The 17,552-nt window shown below is 41.2% G+C and overlaps 1 protein-coding gene across 5 annotated transcripts in view; it reads right to left on the bottom strand.

The window, feature by feature from the left end:
* Positions 1 to 17,552, bottom strand: part of pard3aa (par-3 family cell polarity regulator alpha, a) — a 1,023,559-nt gene that overhangs the window by 555,311 nt on the left and 450,696 nt on the right. The gene's annotated exons all lie outside the window — the stretch shown is intronic.

Consider the following 17,552-nt stretch of genomic DNA (forward strand, 5'->3'; position numbering starts at 1 on the left):
ATTAAGGCTTAATTAGTCCATAACTTCATTAATAATTGCCATTAAGCACATCTGGGTAGAAGAAGTTATATGCACCGTAGGTACCCTGACCTTCATGCCAGAAAGAATCAAAATCGGTAAAGAATTGAGGGAGAAGAAGTGATGTGTGTGGAAACTGCTCGTTAGGGCTTAATTACTCCATATCTTCATTATTAATTGCAGTTATGCAAATTTGTGTAGACGCTATATGCACCCCAGGCAGACCGACCTTCCTGCCAAAAAGAATGAAAATCAGTGGAGAGTTGAAAGAGAAGACACGATTTTCGTGAAACATGGACAATGCCGGACGGACGACAGGCAACACGTGAAGGCATAAACTCATCACCTGTCAGCTGGATGAGCTAATAAAACCTAAAATTCAGGCTCCGTATTTATTCTAATTCCGGCTCTACACGTACATTCAGGTTTCTATAAAGTGTAAACAATTCAAGTTACAATGCTGAGGGAGACAGGTCGCTTAAAAATGCTGTACTATCTGATATGGACCGGCCACGTTGTCAGGGTGCCAGACAGTCGACTGCCCAAACCGTGATTATATGGAGAGCTGTGCCAAGGCAAGCGCTCATCTGGGGGGCAGAAGAAACGCTTCAAGGACAATCTCAAAGTGTTCCTCAAAACCCAAGAAATCGATCTCAACTCCTGGGAGCCGCTTGCTCAGGATCGTCCGGCATGGCGAGCAAAGCTCACCAGTGGAGCACATGCAGCAGAGATGAAATGCATCGGCGAGGCCCAGAAGAAACGAGCTGCGCGGAAGGCTCAAACTATCGCCATCCCCACTACAGAACCTACCCACGTGTGCCTGACACGTGGGTGTACCTTCAAAGCCCCATCAGTCACCTCCGGACCCAAAACCGCCACCCACCAAATTGAAGTCATGGTCATTTTCGACCCCGAAGGATGATCATCATCATCACTATCTAAAAGCACAACACTGCAGGATTCTATTCAACAGAAGAAGGTGTCTTTCGCCGTGCCTGCAACAATTATATTAAAGCATCTGTTCTAATAGCGTACATTACTGCTTCTACAGGAACAGCTCATTCACAGGGACGTCATTTTGTGGAGTGTCCATCACGCAACACCTAATAATAAACAGGTTTAAAAATGTTATTATTTAAAAGCAGACGACCTCTCGAGTTCATAAAACTGTTGAAATTTAGTGCCCTTTGAAATTTGGTCATTGTGATGTACGTTTATTTCTGTAATATCTCAAAAAAACGAGGCCATTCTGTGGCTGGGAAGTTATTTAATTTGAAGGGATTCCCGAGCAAATAATGTGCATGAAATCACTCGCTTCACGCAGTCAAGCAGACAGAGGAAATCCGTGTGTGTGCATATGCGCAGGTTTACCTTTTGGCGTCTGCGTCATCATCTTCTCATGGATTTTACAGCAGCTGGCATCCACAGTGTTGCATTACTGCCATCTACAGGTTTACTTTGAGCGTGCACTGACAGTTCCATCATTCTGTCGCTAAACGAACAGCTGATCACACCGAGGTGCTCGCTGACCGCCGATATTTATTAGTTTGGTCCTGCGTTTCCTTTCCTTCGTATAGAACATAACGTCTTTTCTTCCCGCTTTCCGTTACTTTCGTCGCTCTTTCACGTTTCATTCATGTCCTCCATTTTTCTCTTCGGTTTCAAATTTGTATCCGACAACGCCTTGCGCGAACGGGGAAAGCCCACCATGATGCATGACGTAGTATCTTGTATTGCATCACGGTGAAGCAAGAAATAAAAGCAGAGAATTTAGGGCCACGTGGACCTAAATTCATTAATTGTTCTATTAAAAAATAAAATAATAATAATAAAATTGGAAGTCGGGCGGCACGGTGGTGTAGTGGTTAGCACTGTCGCCTCACAGCAAGAAGGTCCGGGTTCGAGCCCCGTGGCCGGCGAGGGCCTTTCTGTGCGGAGTTTGCATGTTCTCCCCGTGTCCGCGTGGGTTTCCTCCGGGTGCTCCGGTTTCCCCCACAGTCCAAAGACATGCAGGTTAGGTTAACTGGTGACTCTAAATTGAGCGTAGGTGTGAATGTGAGTGTGAATGGTTGTCTGTGTCTATGTGTCAGCCCTGTGATGACCTGGCGACTTGTCCAGGGTGTACCCCGCCTCTCGCCCGTAGTCAGCTGGGATAGGCTCCAGCTTGCCTGCGACCCTGTAGAAGGATAAAGCGGCTAGAGATAATGAGATGAGATGAGAAAATTGGAAGTCTGTGATTCAAATTCAGTAGCTTTCGGTTCACTAAACAAAAATAATTGGGCGTCGGGGAAAATTCTTTTTATGATCCAAACCTGAAAAATCTTAAAGTCAGTCTACTTTTAAGAAAGGAAAACAGTATAAAATTATGTTTATTGCATATGTTTATGAAAGGAGTCTCCAGTATCAGTTAGAAAGTTTCCCACTATGGGAAATCACTAGGACGTTGTGCTTTCTGGTTTCTCATGAAGTCAATGTCAAAACATATTTATATTTAAAAAAAAAAAATCGATGAGCATAATGCTCAACAAAAAGTTTGGCCTGTAAGGAGTCCGACTGCACATTCCGAGTTGGTCTTCTTTCTCTCATGTCGAACATTTCATACAAGCAGCAGTCAAACTTACTCTGACACTTTCTTAAAGGAACAGTCCACCGTACTTCCATAATGAAATATGCTCTTATCTGAATTGAGACGAGCTGCTCCGTACCTCTCCGAGCTTTGCGCGACCTCCCAGTCAGTCAGACGCAGTCAGACGCGCTGTCACTCCTGTTAGCAATGTAGCTAGGCTCAGTATGGCCAACGGTATTTTTTGGGGCTGTAGTTAGATGCGACCAAACTCTTCCGCGTTTTTCCTGTTTACATAGGTTTATATGACCAGTGATAGGAAACAAGTTCAGTTACACAAATTGAAATGTAGCGATTTTCTATGCTATGGAAAGTGCGCACTATAATGACAGGGGTACTAACACCTTCTGCGCGCTTCGGCAGCGCATTGATATCTGAGCTCAGATATCAATGCGCTGCCGAAGCGCAGAAGGTGTTAGTACAGTACACCTGTCATTATAGTGCGGACTTTCCATAGCATAGAAAATCGCTACATTTCAATTTGTGTAACTGAACTTGTTTCCTATCACTGGTCATATAAACCTATGTAAACAGGAAAAACGCGGAAGAGTTTGGTCGCATCTAACTACAGCCCCCAAAAATACCGTTGGCCATGCTGAGCCTAGCTACATTGCTAACAGGAGTGACAGCGCGTCGGACTGCGTCTGACTGACTGGGAGGTCGCGCAAAGCTCGGACAGGTACGGAGCAGCTCGTCTCAATTCAGATAAGAGCATATTTCATTATGGAAGTACGGTGGACTGTTCCTTTAAGACAAAAAAAGTTCTTATTAATGTCTTGAGCTGCAATCCCATGTGCCGCCCTACAGTGTTTACCCATGTTTGAAGACACGCCTTTACGCTCTTCGGCACGCTCATGCAAACGTCTACAGGTGTAAAAAATAAAAAAATTATAACTCTTCACAAGAGCTTTAGCACATCGTTTAGTTTTCGACTCACAAATACTGGATGAAATCTAATATTGATCTTATTACCCAAGTCCTGTCACCTCCTTCAACATCGCACCGAAACGTCACGCTCTTTTCCTTAATTTTTAGTCTATATTGTTTTTCTAAATCTTCACTTATAAATTAGTTAATTTTATGAGAGAAAGCAAGAGGCTGGTGAAGGAATGACTGTTTACAGCTGCTTTAACATGACATGTCCCACGATATAACTATAAATGGTTAGATGCGTGATGTGATGCAATGAATTAAAAATTGTGATGCTTGGATTGTTATGGTACGAGAGGAATAAACCACAACAGAATGTGCTGGTGTAGGAAAGTAATCAACTTTGAGGTGGTACTGGCCATTACTGTTGTGCTCAAGACCACCAGCATTACATTACATTAATGACGTTTAGTAGATGCTCTTATCCAGAGTGACGTACAACATACCCAGAGCAGACTGGGGAGCAGTTGGCGGTTAGATGCCTTGCCCAAGGGCACTTCAGCCATTCCTGCTGGTCCAGGGAATCGAACTTGTGACCTTTTGGTCCTCAAGCTGCTTCTCTAACCATTAGGCCATGGCTTCCCTCTAAACTGAGACCAAGTCATGACCAAGACCAGACTGTATTGAGACCGAGACAATTCTAAGACTTTGAGAGGTCGAGACCAGATCAAGATCAAGACCAAGGCAGTGTGAGACCGAGTCAAGACCAGGCCCAGACCAGCGCGTGGGAAGGGGAAAATTTCAAATTACCAATGAGTCACGGTATTGGTTGCATTTGAAGCAGGAAGTTTTGCATCTGATCACAATAATGATGGTAACAAATTAATCAGACAACACAGGCAATTTAGTGAAATCCTCGCGGTTGTGGTCTTGAAATAAAATCCAGAATCTCTATGTCCAAGACAAACCCGAGTAAAAATGCAGTTGATTCCAAGACAAAACCAAGACCGGTCTCAAGTACTACAACACTACTGGCCATATCAAACTACAACATTGTTGATTGTTTTCCTATAACAGCAAGCCCCCATTTGTTTTATTCATTACTTATAAACACTAATAATTAATACATTTATTAAAAACAATAATAATTTTGGGAAGCCATAGCCTAATGGTTAGAGAAACAGCTTTGAGACCAAAAAGTTGCTGGTTCCATTTCCTGGACCAGCAGGACTGGCTGAAGTGCCTTTGAGCAAGGCACCTAACCCCCAACTGCATCGGCAACAGTGGTGGCGTACCTTGTGTCTGATTAGCCAAAGAAAAACTGATATAATTATCAGTTTGGGCAGGGAACCCGGCCATAAAAAAAAATTTAAAAAAATAAAATAATAATAATTGGGGGAAAAAAAAAAAAAAAAAGTGTCCATCGTGAAAGCAGAGGAGACTAGTGTGTGCGCCCAGTACTACACACATTTATTTATTCACTCTATTTAATCTGTGCGTTTGGTTCTGGGGTGGCCACATCTCCAGCCCACCACAATCCGCTTCCCACGGCATCAGTCCATTCTCCGTCATCTTCTCCATCCCTGAATGTCACAATAAAACCTTTTCTGATTGACTACTTTCGCTTTTCTTTCCCACTCATGCGAATGTAAAGGCCTGTCTCGGGTTGAAATGGGCCTCTTTCAGTTTTAGATGGGATGCTGATCCCCTCCTGGTGCTTTGATTATTACATTGCTGGGCCAAATCAAAAGCATTGCTCTGTAATGGTCGCAATAAAAGCAGAGAGAGAAGCGCATCAGAGGGAGAACAGAGGCGCACACAAAATGCAAAACGAACAAACTTGAATTCATAGCAATGAAGCATTCAGCCAGTCGGAGATGGTTTCCAGCTCAGTGCAACTCTGTCAGGGGAATAAATGACATTTCAGCATTTAGTCTAGAAGGTATAGAAAAGTTCGGACTTGTTGAGATGTCATGCCAGATTTTCCATGGATGCCAGTCGTGGCCAGCGGTGCACCCTTTAATCTCCTTATGACAATTTCTGAGCAGGCGTGTATCACTCAAAACAGAAACAAGTCAGTTTCTCTAAAGTCAGTTAACAAGTCAGTTAACTCTAGAGTAACTGTCAGTCCCCACTCGCTTGCTCACTCGAGTTTGTTGACGGTGTAGTGGCTGCTGCTTTATGTCCCGGGGCTCCCTCATGCCCGTGTTACCTTCTGGCTCTCCCCTTTTAGTTATGCTGTCATAATTAGTTGCCGGAGTCCCTGCTTGCACTCAGAGCAATATGTATACTGCTCCTACTTATTCAGGTGACATTGGGCATACCTAACAACCTGTGTTTTCTCCCCCCCAAGATCTGTCCCTCTGAGTTACATGTCGGTCCTGGGATCGAGATGCTGGCCTCTTCTGCTCCTCAGACCTGCCTGATCCATCCTGGTGCCCCGTGTCTGGTTGGAGTCTCATCGCATCGCTCCTGTGGAGGACGGCCCCATGTGGACAGTTGGGGTTCTCGCCTGGAGGACGCTCTGGACTCTTGCAGTGGTGCTTTTGTGGCTGGGGACTGCAGTTGACTTCCTGACTTTAGGACTGTGGTTGTCGTGAACGGTTTTGCGCTCGGGTTTCTGTCAGTGTGGGGTTTATAGCATCAACGAAGCGGACTTTATGTTAGGACCGTTAATGTTATAGTCATGTTGTCTGTTGTTGCCCAAATGAGGATGGGTTCCCTTTTGAGTCTGGTTCCTCTCGAGGTTTCTTCCTCATGTTGTCTGAGGGAGTTTTTCCTTGCCACCGTCGCCACAGGCTTGCTCATCCGGGATAGATTCGGGATAAAATGAGCTCATATTTTAAGTCGTTCAAATTCTGTAAAGTTGCTTTGCGACAATGTTTATAGTTAAAAGCGCTATACAAATAAACTTGACTTAAAGTGCATTTTAAAGGGTTTTTTTATGGCATGATGGATGTCAACAAAAAAAGCCTGAACTCTGTTGCAAATGAAAGTTTGTCAAGGTCAATATTCTTTACGCAAACACACACGGCAACCTTTTACGGGCCAATCCTGCATAAATAAGGCTTTCCCAGCAGTATTGTCATGTTTTGTTGCATGCTGCATGTCTGTTTTGACTCCACCGTACTGAGAGTTTTCACCACAGTGGGAGTCCAAATTCCCCAAAGTCATTATTGTCTCCTGTTAAGGTGCCCCAGCTCACTATGATCTGTGGGTAATGAGCTGGCACTCAGGCCTAGGTTCAATTATTCTCACTGACGGAGCGATTTCTCACTCGAAGGAGCCGGGCACAGAACACACTCACTAATTCCAATCAGGACTTAACACGCTCATAATCACCTGTCTGGAAAAAACAAAGAGCGACAGAGAGAAATAGAAGCGAGGGGGGAAAAATGAGGGAGAATAAATACAGTGGTGAAATATGGGCAAGGCAGAGGTGCTGTGGTGACGTGTGGGGAAAAAAAAAAGAAGGTACGTTTCCATGGACATGGCATCAGAGTCCAAATACAGAGGAAAAGGAAAACAAAAATAAGAGAAAGGGATGAGAGGAAGATGATGATAAACAGGAAGGTGGAAGAAGATTGGAGAAAAAAGGAGGAATGTAAAGCAAGAAGAAAGATGAAGAAGGGTGAGGAAAGGGACGAGAGGAAGATCAGGCGTAAAGACTCTTATTATACTCTAATAGAGTGCTAAAGCCCTCGCTCCATAATCATTCTGAAGGTAAATGAGGTAGTGGAAGTGTGATAATCTCGCACGGAGAAATGAAGTGGAGAACTCGGGATGGAAGGAGACAAAAAAGAACTCCAGAGAACGTATAAGCAGGCTAGTAGAGTGGAAAGTAGTAAAGTGACGAAGGCAAACAGTGATGTACAATGAGGGTGTTTTAACATATGCAGTGTTTAGGCTTCTGCTGAAAACCTTGCTGTGTTTTCACCCCTTTGGTTCAGTTCGACAGGTGAGAACAGAGTATTGGCACTTGGAGTAGATCAAAACATCAACCCAACTGGAGGACACGAAACAAAAACGCCGAGATACTTGATTACAGCAGTGTCTGAAGATCCGAGATGCTAAGCCGAGTCAAAGAATAAAGCTGTAGCATTGTACAACCAGAACGTCAAGGACGCAGCAGCTCATCTGTCCTGCCACCAAAACAATCATGACGACCAAACCATCAAACAGAACTGAAATGTGACGATGTGAGAGAGGACCAACCTCCACGACAAACCGCTTACAACAGGAACATCAACACAGGACTAAATTTTGTTCCATATTGGAAGATCGACCCAAAACATCGATCAGAACTGAATTTGTATAATAAATGAGAGAGGAGATACAATTCTAGTCAGAAGAAAATGTGTTAAGTTGACCTAATTACTAATTTGTTTGCAAAAAATTTGACAATACAATGACCAAGTGTTGTGCAGAAGGTCGAGTTCTTTCAAACAAAACAATCAGAACTGAAATCCATTGCGAACTGAGAGAGGGAGGAGATACGATTTAACTGAAAATAAACAAAGTTGTAAACAAATTGTTTACAAGAAAATCAATGAACAAACGACCAAGTTTTGTTCCCCGAGGGAAGATCTACCAAAACATCGATCAGAACTGAATCTGCATGAGAACCACAAGAGGAGATACAATTCTAATGAGAAGCCCCAAAACTCGTCAAGTCGACCCAATCATCAGTTCGTTAGCAAAAAAAATTGGCAATACAACGGACCAAGTGTTGTACAGAAGGACGAGTTCTTTCAAACAAAACAAACAGAACTGAAATCCATTGAGAACTGAGAGAGGGAGGAGATACGATTTAACTGAAAATAAACAAAGTTGTAAACAACAGGAAAACCAACAAGCAAACGACCAAGTTTTGTTCCTCAAGGGAAGATCGACCCAAAACCTGGAAAATGAATTAATCTGGCCTAATTAGTAACTCACTAGCAAAAAACGACCAAACAATGACCAACCCTGTGTCCGAAATCGCTCCCTACTCACTATATAGTGCACTATATAGTGAAGACGCCATTTTGTAGCGCTGTCCGAAACCTTCATGAGGATTATTTACACCCTATATAGTGCACTCAAAGTATCCCACAATGCATCACAAAAAGTAGCATACAACCAATGGTCACTAACCAAAGCGATATATCCCATCACGCATTGCGGTCGCGCTGAAAGAAATCAAATTAAAAATCTCAAATTTGATTGAACAAAAGGCAGCGGCAAAGAAGAAAGTATTCAGCCTTGATTTAAAAAAAAAAAAAACTGAAAGATGCAGGTACTTTGAATTGATTTGATTAATGTGGGAAATGCGCTCAGTATAATATAGATTTATCATTTTGAAAACCCACCAGCCGACTGATCTGGCATGCTTTAATTGTGCGACAGTAATGACGTAAATACCAGCGTGATGGACTAGTGTCCGAAAGCGTTTTTTTTTCCCCTCATTGTATCAATGAGCTCACTGTATAGTCCTCTATGTAGTAATTCCCTATATAGGGAGTAGGGAGCAGTATGTTATACATGATAAATAACTATTTATTTAGCACCAGCTCAATATTCTCTATGCTCAGGTGATTTTTTTTTTTGTGCGTGTGCACGTGATTTCCTCCACACACTTCCAAAAGGTTTGCTTCCATTTCTGATCAGTATTTTACAAAATATTTCCAGCCCTACATGCCACTCAGGCTCTTTTTTTTTTTTTTTTTTTTTGGGGGGGGGGGGGGGGGGGGGGTCCTATTTCCCTGAAAGTGACCGTACATGTCAATGTAATTGTGTTTGATTCTGGGGATTATGACCTGCCTATTACTGGATGATATAAAAAAAACAAACTCATCCTGGCTTGAAGTGAAATAGCCCAAGAGCATTAGCTCAAAATTGAGTCCAACCCGGAATAAATTAGTAACAAGCTGAATTTTTCAGAATATGTTCAGAATACCCTTAGGAATAACATACTAAAAGTCCCCGGGAATCCACCTTGTGCTCTCTGAGAAATTCAAGATGGCGTCCAAAATGGCCGCCGATTGGAGATTTTTCAATATCTCAGGGATAAAACATAATATAAATGCAATTAAAATGTTAAATTATATGTTCTCTCATACAAGCAATGCAAATTCACCATCGTCACACTGTTAAAATTAAAATTAACCATGATTACAAGGTCATTAATGTGGAAATTACATGGAATTTGATGGTTGACATGATTGACAGATTAGCTTAGTAGGCTACCTACATACATGAACATAATGTAAGACAACAATTAGACATCAATTTCCTTAATATTTAGTGCATCTTTAAGCTTTGATAAAATATTAAAGGGAAATTAAATTTGAGAACTCTATCTTCTAAAACTACAATGGCAAGCTGTTTCAGTACACTTCAACATTCCGGCGACTTTCATGACAAAAAGGTCTGCCTCAAGAAAAGCTCTTGCTTATAAACAATGAGTAGACTTAAACACTTCTCAGTGCCTCAGTTGTAATGCTTGGACCTTTGTTGTACCATCAATGAAGTAGGGAATTTATTCAAGCTTGTTTAAGGGTGGAAAAAAATTCATCTTTGAGTTTCTAGCGCCAGTCTTTACTACTAGCAATGCCAGTGTGTTCGGACAAAAAAAATGACTAAACTCAGCATGACCTTTTAAAAATGACTGAACTCAGCATGACCTTTTAACGTGCCATTTTTCATTTTACACCACCAATTTACTTTAATTAATATTAATGAAAATAAGTGCTCCAACCCCTAGTAATTGTGTTTGTTGTTTTGTGAACAGAATAGGATGATACGGAGTGAACGAGTAACCAATGGATCCACACTCTATAATCGGTAGTGTACGTTAAATAGCACATGTATAGATTTACAATTATAAGTCTGTAATTATTAGTCCTAAACATTAAGAACTGAAGCCATTTCAAAAATATACGAGATATCTTCATGATACCATAACGATTATTTTGTCATAACAGTCATTGTTATTTCTTCTTGGATGTGAATTTATGGGCCAGGGCGTTTCAAGATTGATACTTGATTCAAGGATCGGACTGGATGAAACCTACACACATTCATAGTACTGTGCACATTCATAAATGTGAACTGGTGAAGTGCCAAAAATATGACAATCTAAAGAGACATGGCAAGCGAACACATTATACACAAATATACTATTATAATAATGTGTACATTATTATATAATGTTAACACACAATGTAATTAATACACACATGTTGGAATTTACTCTCCTACCCTACAAAACATATAGTCTGACCTTTTAATTGCATTAATATTTTGTTTTGGGCCTGAGATATGGGCAGATCTCCATTTGGTGGCCATTTTGGACGCCATCTTGAATTTCTCAGAGAGCACAAGGGGGATTTCCGGGGACTTTTAGTATGTTATTCCTAAAGGTATTCTGAACATATTCTGAAATTTTCAGCTTGTTACTAATTTGTTCCGGGTATAACCCTATTACTCCTGGGCTAGTATCACTCCATCTCTACTTCCTGGTAAAATAAAAAATTAAAAAAAAATACCTGAAGAACTTCCACACAGCTCATGCAGTGGCATGATTTGGATCACAAAAGTAACAGCTCATTTAACAGCATGCTGAGATCTGACACGAAAGAAATGAGATTAGATCCATGGAGATACACGTGATCATTTCGAAATACCTTTAGTATCACTCTAGTATCATATACTGATTATTTTGGGATTTCCACAGCTTATCGAAACTAAAAGGCAATTTATTCTACCTTCGCAAATTAAACGCCGATGATTTCCATAGTCTAAAGGTCAGTTCTATCCATCTATTGAAATACGTCTGTCATTCATCCTTTTTTTCTACTCTTCCCGCAGCCTTACCCATCCCTACCCTCTCCATTTTCTCTTTCCCTGTCTCTTGGTGCAATTCTGCATTTCTCTCTGGCTTTCTCGCTGTATCTCTCAGAGCAGGATAAATGAAGCCAGGCCTCACAGGAAAATTAAGCCTTGAGAGAACCCGGTCAGTCCTTCTGCTGTGCTAATGAGATAAGAGCCCGACTTTGTCCACCCCGAGAACGAGAGACAGAACACGGGGGGAAAAAAAAGCCATTTTCCCAGAATGGGGGTAAAATGTTACTTGATATAATTGTGCGCTCTACACAGTGTTTATTCCGACTACAGAAAAGATCCACAGCTTCCTTTAACAGTCTGAAAAGTGATAACGATTGCAATTTCAAAAAAGGTGAAGACTTCACTACTGAAACTGACTGGATTAGAACATTTATCTCCAGAGGGTTGTTTTCCTCCCTGTATTTAGAGTGAAACTAAAAAAAAGGCATATTCGGTGAAAATCTAAATTCAATCCAAATTGCTTGAAACTGGTCTCATTGAACTCAGAATTTAATGCTACACAAAATATTTTAATTCTGAAAAAGTATGTTTATCCGTTCTTGAGATATTACAAATCAAAGATTGAAGAAACGGCTTAACTTTTTAGCAAACTGACATAATATTCTGTATTCGGATCACATGGTCCAAAACGGGCCTCATTAACCAATGAGATCGAATGTTTTTTCTTAATAACTTTTTTTTTTACTTTTCAAGATATTTCCATGGAAATTGGCAGGCACATAGATGGCTGTATACTGAATACAAAGTGTGAATAATTAGTAAAAACAAATTATGCAAATTAGCATTTAATTTGTATTAATTATGCTAATTAGGTTTTAAAAAATGTATCAGTTCATTCAATAAATAAAAAAAAGTAATAATAAAGGATTATCTCCAATACCCTCTTTGTGCTCTGCAGGGCTTTGCATTTCTCACAAGTAGGGCCTACTAGTGTTTATATTAAAGAATATAAATGATTATTTCGATTAATATTCACAGCTTTCAAGGCGAACCTCGAAAAAACTGAGATTCACATCCAATAAACAAATCCAATTAACCGAATTGAAATTGAGACACACGTTTCTGACTTCTGGTTTTTTAAAATGTCAATCCCACCACTAAGATCTCAGTATTTTTCATCAAAATGACTACAGTTATATTCTAAAATAGTTATTTATTTACATGAATCAATTTGATTTGAAAAAATAAGTAGGTAAAGCTATGAAAACTCACTTCCAAGTCTCCTGTGAAACATAACATCAAAACTAGCAGAGGGAAAATTTTGCTAAAAACTTCTTCAGAAACAGTGAGAGCGAGAGAACATCCCTATAAAAGTTATCTGATTGATATTCACAAGTAATCCAGTGAGAAACCGATCAGAAGAAAGAGAGTCTGACTGTTTTCCCATGACTCAAAAAGTCACGTGAGCAGAGAGTTTACTCTGTTGTACCGACTTCAACCTGCCATTACTCCTAAAGTACTGAACAGATCTTAACGAGATACATTTATTTGGAAAGCAGAGATTATAGTATTTTTAATGATAGTATTCATGATAGTAAATATTCACAAGTTAAGCAATGACAGATTTGGAAACTTAGATGAGGGTCTGCATGGACAATTTTCACAGCACGACCAGCGAGCGTCTGATATGCCGACTAAAATACATACAGTATAAATAAGAACATTTTTTCTGGCACTCATCTCCCCATCCCAGCTACATGTGAGTATTGTTGTGGCTGAACTGAATATTTTGAGATAATATAATTGAAGCTTGTCCATGTTTAAATGATAAAAGTCAAACAAAGGAGCTGTAACTAGATATACAGATCGACAGTTATGTATTTTAGAAACAAACCGTCCATACAATACATTTCAAACAAAAAGTGATTTAGGTGCAACGTAAAAGTGTATGTTTATTTCATATACACACAGTTTGTGTGTGAAAATGTACTGTATGTATGGTTTTGTTTCGATACACAAAATATACACAAGGCGCTTCCTGATGAGGAAGATTGGGGGGGGGGGGGGAGGGGGGGGCAACAACACCTTTTGAGCTTAATTATGTCCATAATGTAAGTAATGAACTGGGGAAAGTGGGTGGATTGGTAGATGGATGGATGGCTGCCTGTGGTTCCATTTATCCAACTGCCCCAAAGATTACCTTGAAACATGTACGATATGTATGTAGAGAGAAGCTCCATACTTAAGAGAATATGGTAATGCATTGACCTGATTTTTGATGGCTTTTGCAAGCGTATGATGCCCATACAGTTGTGGTCAGAAGTTTACATGCAGTGGCATGAATGTCATCTTGGATATGAATGTCATGGCAATATTTGGGCTTTCAATAATTTATTTGAACTCTTCTTTTTCTGTGGCAGAATGTAGAGCATACATCTTTAATTAATTTAAAAAAAAACAGTAGAATTCAGTGCACAAGTTTTAATTTTATTTGGGTTTTCTGAAATCAACAGGGAGTCAAAAATATACACTACCGTTCAAAAGTTTGGGGTCACCCAGGCAATTTTGTGTTTTCCATGAAAAGTCACACTTTTATTTCCCACCATAAGTTGTAAAATGAATAGAAAATATAGTCAAGACATTTTTCTGGCCGTTTTGAGCATTTAATCGACCCCACAAATGTGATGCTCCAGAAACTCAATCTGCTCAAAGGAAGGTCAGTTGTATAGCTTCTCTAAAGAGCTCAACTGTTTTCAGCTGTGCTAACATGATTGTACAAGGGTTTTCTAATCATCCATTAGCCTTCTGAGGCAATGAGCAAACACATTGTACCATTAGAACACTGGAGTGAGAGTTGCTGGAAACGGGCCTCTATACACCTATGGAGATATTGCACCAAAAACCAGACATTTGCAGCTAGAATAGTCATTTACCACATTAGCAACGTATAGAGTGGATTTCTGATTAGTTTAAAGTGATCTTCATTGAAAAGAACAGTGCTTTTCTTTCAAAAATAAGCACATTTCAAAGTGACCCCAAACTTTTGAACAGTAGTGTACATACAGCACACCTGGGTAAAATGTCTCTTCGCAAGCTTCACCTTGACCAAATATTTTTGTTTACCATGAACAAGCTTCCGGCAGAATTCTGGTTGGATATTTCACGACTCTTCATGGTAGAGTTTAATTCAATTTGTTTTGTTTTTTTCTTGGCATGGACTCCACTTATAAGCACGGTCCATATATTTTTCAATCGGGTTGACGTCAGAACTTGTTTTAAACTTAATGTTAGCCTGCTTTATCCTCCACAACCAGCTCTGATGAGTGTTTGGGTTCACGGTCCTGTTGTAACTCCCAAGTCGTGTTCAAGTTTCTGATGGTTTATGCTGAAGAATTCTGAGGTAGTCCTCCTCCTTCATTATTCCATCCACTTTGTGCAATGAACCAGTTCCACTGGCAGCAAAACAGCCCCAGAGCATGATGATCCTACCACCACCAGCTGGTACAGTGTCCCTCTGTACATGGTGGTCATTGTGGCCAAACAACTCAATCTTTGTCTCATCTGACCATACAGCGATCCTCCAGAAGGCTTTTTCTTTCTCCTTGTAGTCAGCTTTAAACTTTAGTTAAGCTCGAAGGTGTCAATTCTGGAGCAGGGGGTTATTTCTTGGATAGCATGGTAATCTGAACTGTAGACAGTGATCCATCAGCTTCTAGTTCATGGCAGGGCTGTGCCATGGTGGTTCCCAGGTTGTTCCTGACCATCCAAACCAATTTCCTTTCAGCTGAGGGTGACAGTTTGGGTTTTCTTGAAGCAAAGCGGCTTGGCAAAGTGACTACACCTCACAATAACATGGATACAATTGTTTGAACTGATCTTGGAATTTGCAGTTGTTTAGAAATGGCTCCAAGAGACATTCCGGAGTTGTGTACATCTGCGATCCTCTTTCTCAGATCTGCACTGAGCTCCTTGGACTTTCCCATTTTACTGTGTGTTGGTCAATCCAATCAGTGCTGTAAACAAACCCTTTTTATGAAGGCACAGAGAAGCTACCAGCTGTAGTCAATTATGATCACCAACAGGAAGTTAAGAGACCTCGGCCTTGGCAAGATGGACATTTTGGAAGTTTCAGCGCCTCTGAATTAATAATCTAAGTGAGTATACGTAAATTTTTGACCATGTATGTATAATTTTGACCCCGTGTTGATTTCAGAAAACCCAAATAAAATTAAAACTTGTGCACCAAATTAGTGTTTTTTTTTTAAATTAAAGATGCATGCTGTACATTCTGCCACAGTAAAAAGAACAGTTCAAAGAAATTACTGAAAGCCCAAATATTGCCATGACATTCATGTCACTGTATGTAAACTTCTGACCACAACTGTACGTACATACAAACGACGCCCGTGTACCACCACAAGGAACCTGATCTTAAGTGCAAGTCAACACATCTCAAACACTTGACCTCCGGACAACGAAATTTGCATCTGTATTTACATAAGATAAATGGGTTTTTATCCAGAGCTTATTTTAAATTTGCTTTTTAAAAAATGATGTGGGATTATTTACTAACACATTTTACACTCGTCGGGAGCTCCGCTTTTAGGCAGTGCTTAAATATACAATCTTCTTACACCAAGAAGGTTTTCTTTCAAAACTTTCACAAAGAAAATGTCGCAACACGCTTCACTTTAAGCTCTGTTCATATCTGAAAACGGAGAGGGTCACATGGCAAACACTAGGTTATGAAATTGCAACGCGAGGTAGAGAACGAGGACCGCCGTAAGGTGCGTTTGAAACGGGGTGAGTTCGAAAATGCTGCCTCAGGAAGATGTCTAAAAGACACAGTGAGGCATCAAGGATGGGTCGAAAACCCATCAACCTCTCTGTTCCGGTTTTCTAAGATGCCTTCAAACTGCCCCCAAGCTGAAGGCAACACTGATGTTCAGCCATACTGTCATTCACCAGCGCAAAAACTGGAGGTCAAGGGTCACATCACAAGAACATGTAGGCCTATGGAAAGGTAGTCACACTTCAGTTCACACTCGTCTTCATATTCACTGTATAAAACAAGGACACACCCATGCATGTGTACGCAAGGGCGTGGAGGTCAGTGAACAGGCCCAGGCTGTGTTAAAGGCTCTGGCAGCTCAGTAGAGCAGAACAGCTCCTGTTCACCGCCTCCTGTCATAATCTCTCTCTCACAATGGTGCAGAGAGAGACAGGGCCATGTGTGCATTACACACTGACCAGGGCACACACATGGTGCAGTAGAAGACTCCTCCACAGGGCAGAGCAGGACAGTACGGACTGATACCCCTTTTCCACCAAATCAGTTCCAGGGCTGGTTCGTGACCAGTGCTGGTTCACAACTCATTCAACTTGCGAGCCAGCTGAGAACCGGTTTGCTTTTCCATAGCTCGCGGTGCTAAGGGAAGCCACGTCATTACGTCGTTGTATACGTCAGTTACGTCGCTACGTTTGCATAAACCTTGGCGCGAATATCGAAGCAAAAACACGGAAGAAGCAGCAGCAACAACAATAATGGATGACTTCGCGTTTGTACAGCTGCTGCTTCTCGTCGCTTAAAAATGGCGATCTTTCGCGGTCTTGTTATTGTTACTGGTCTTAACAACTCCGCCCTCCCCCCCCGCTGACGTAAGCGGTTCTTTCCTCTGGCCCAGCAGAGAGTTGGTGCTAGCCTGGAACCAGTTTTTCTGGCCCCAGAGCCAGTTCTTTGTCAGTGGAAACAGAAAACCCGGTTCCAAACTAAGCACTGGCCCCTAACCAGCCCTGGAACTGCTTTGGTGGAAAAGGGGCATAAGAGTAGGAAAACAGTCGACGCAAGAGCAAAATAGAGACCAGCTGAGCTTGTTTATCTCGCACAATATCAAACATGATTTAGTCTACAGGTTGTCCAAAAAGTCAGGAACCAATGGTACTCCTTTTTGACCGACAGGGACTGGGTTCTTGAACCGTTTCCGTTCAGGATTCTTGAAACCTTGGTGCCAGCAAGCAAACCAGCCCATGTTTTCACCAGTTTTGAGCCAAACCATTATAAATCAAGGATGCGTCATGAACGGAGGGTGTTGCACAACTCACGGCGGGAGTTAACATTCCTAACAAGATGGCGGAGCACACTGATTACCTGTGAGATTTTGTTCTGTTATTACAGATATTTGTTTTTGGTCCAGTTTTTTTTTCCTAAAGATGC

This window comes from Neoarius graeffei, chromosome 5 (genome assembly GCF_027579695.1).
Source record: "Neoarius graeffei isolate fNeoGra1 chromosome 5, fNeoGra1.pri, whole genome shotgun sequence".
NCBI classification, from domain to species: domain Eukaryota; kingdom Metazoa; phylum Chordata; class Actinopteri; order Siluriformes; family Ariidae; genus Neoarius; species Neoarius graeffei.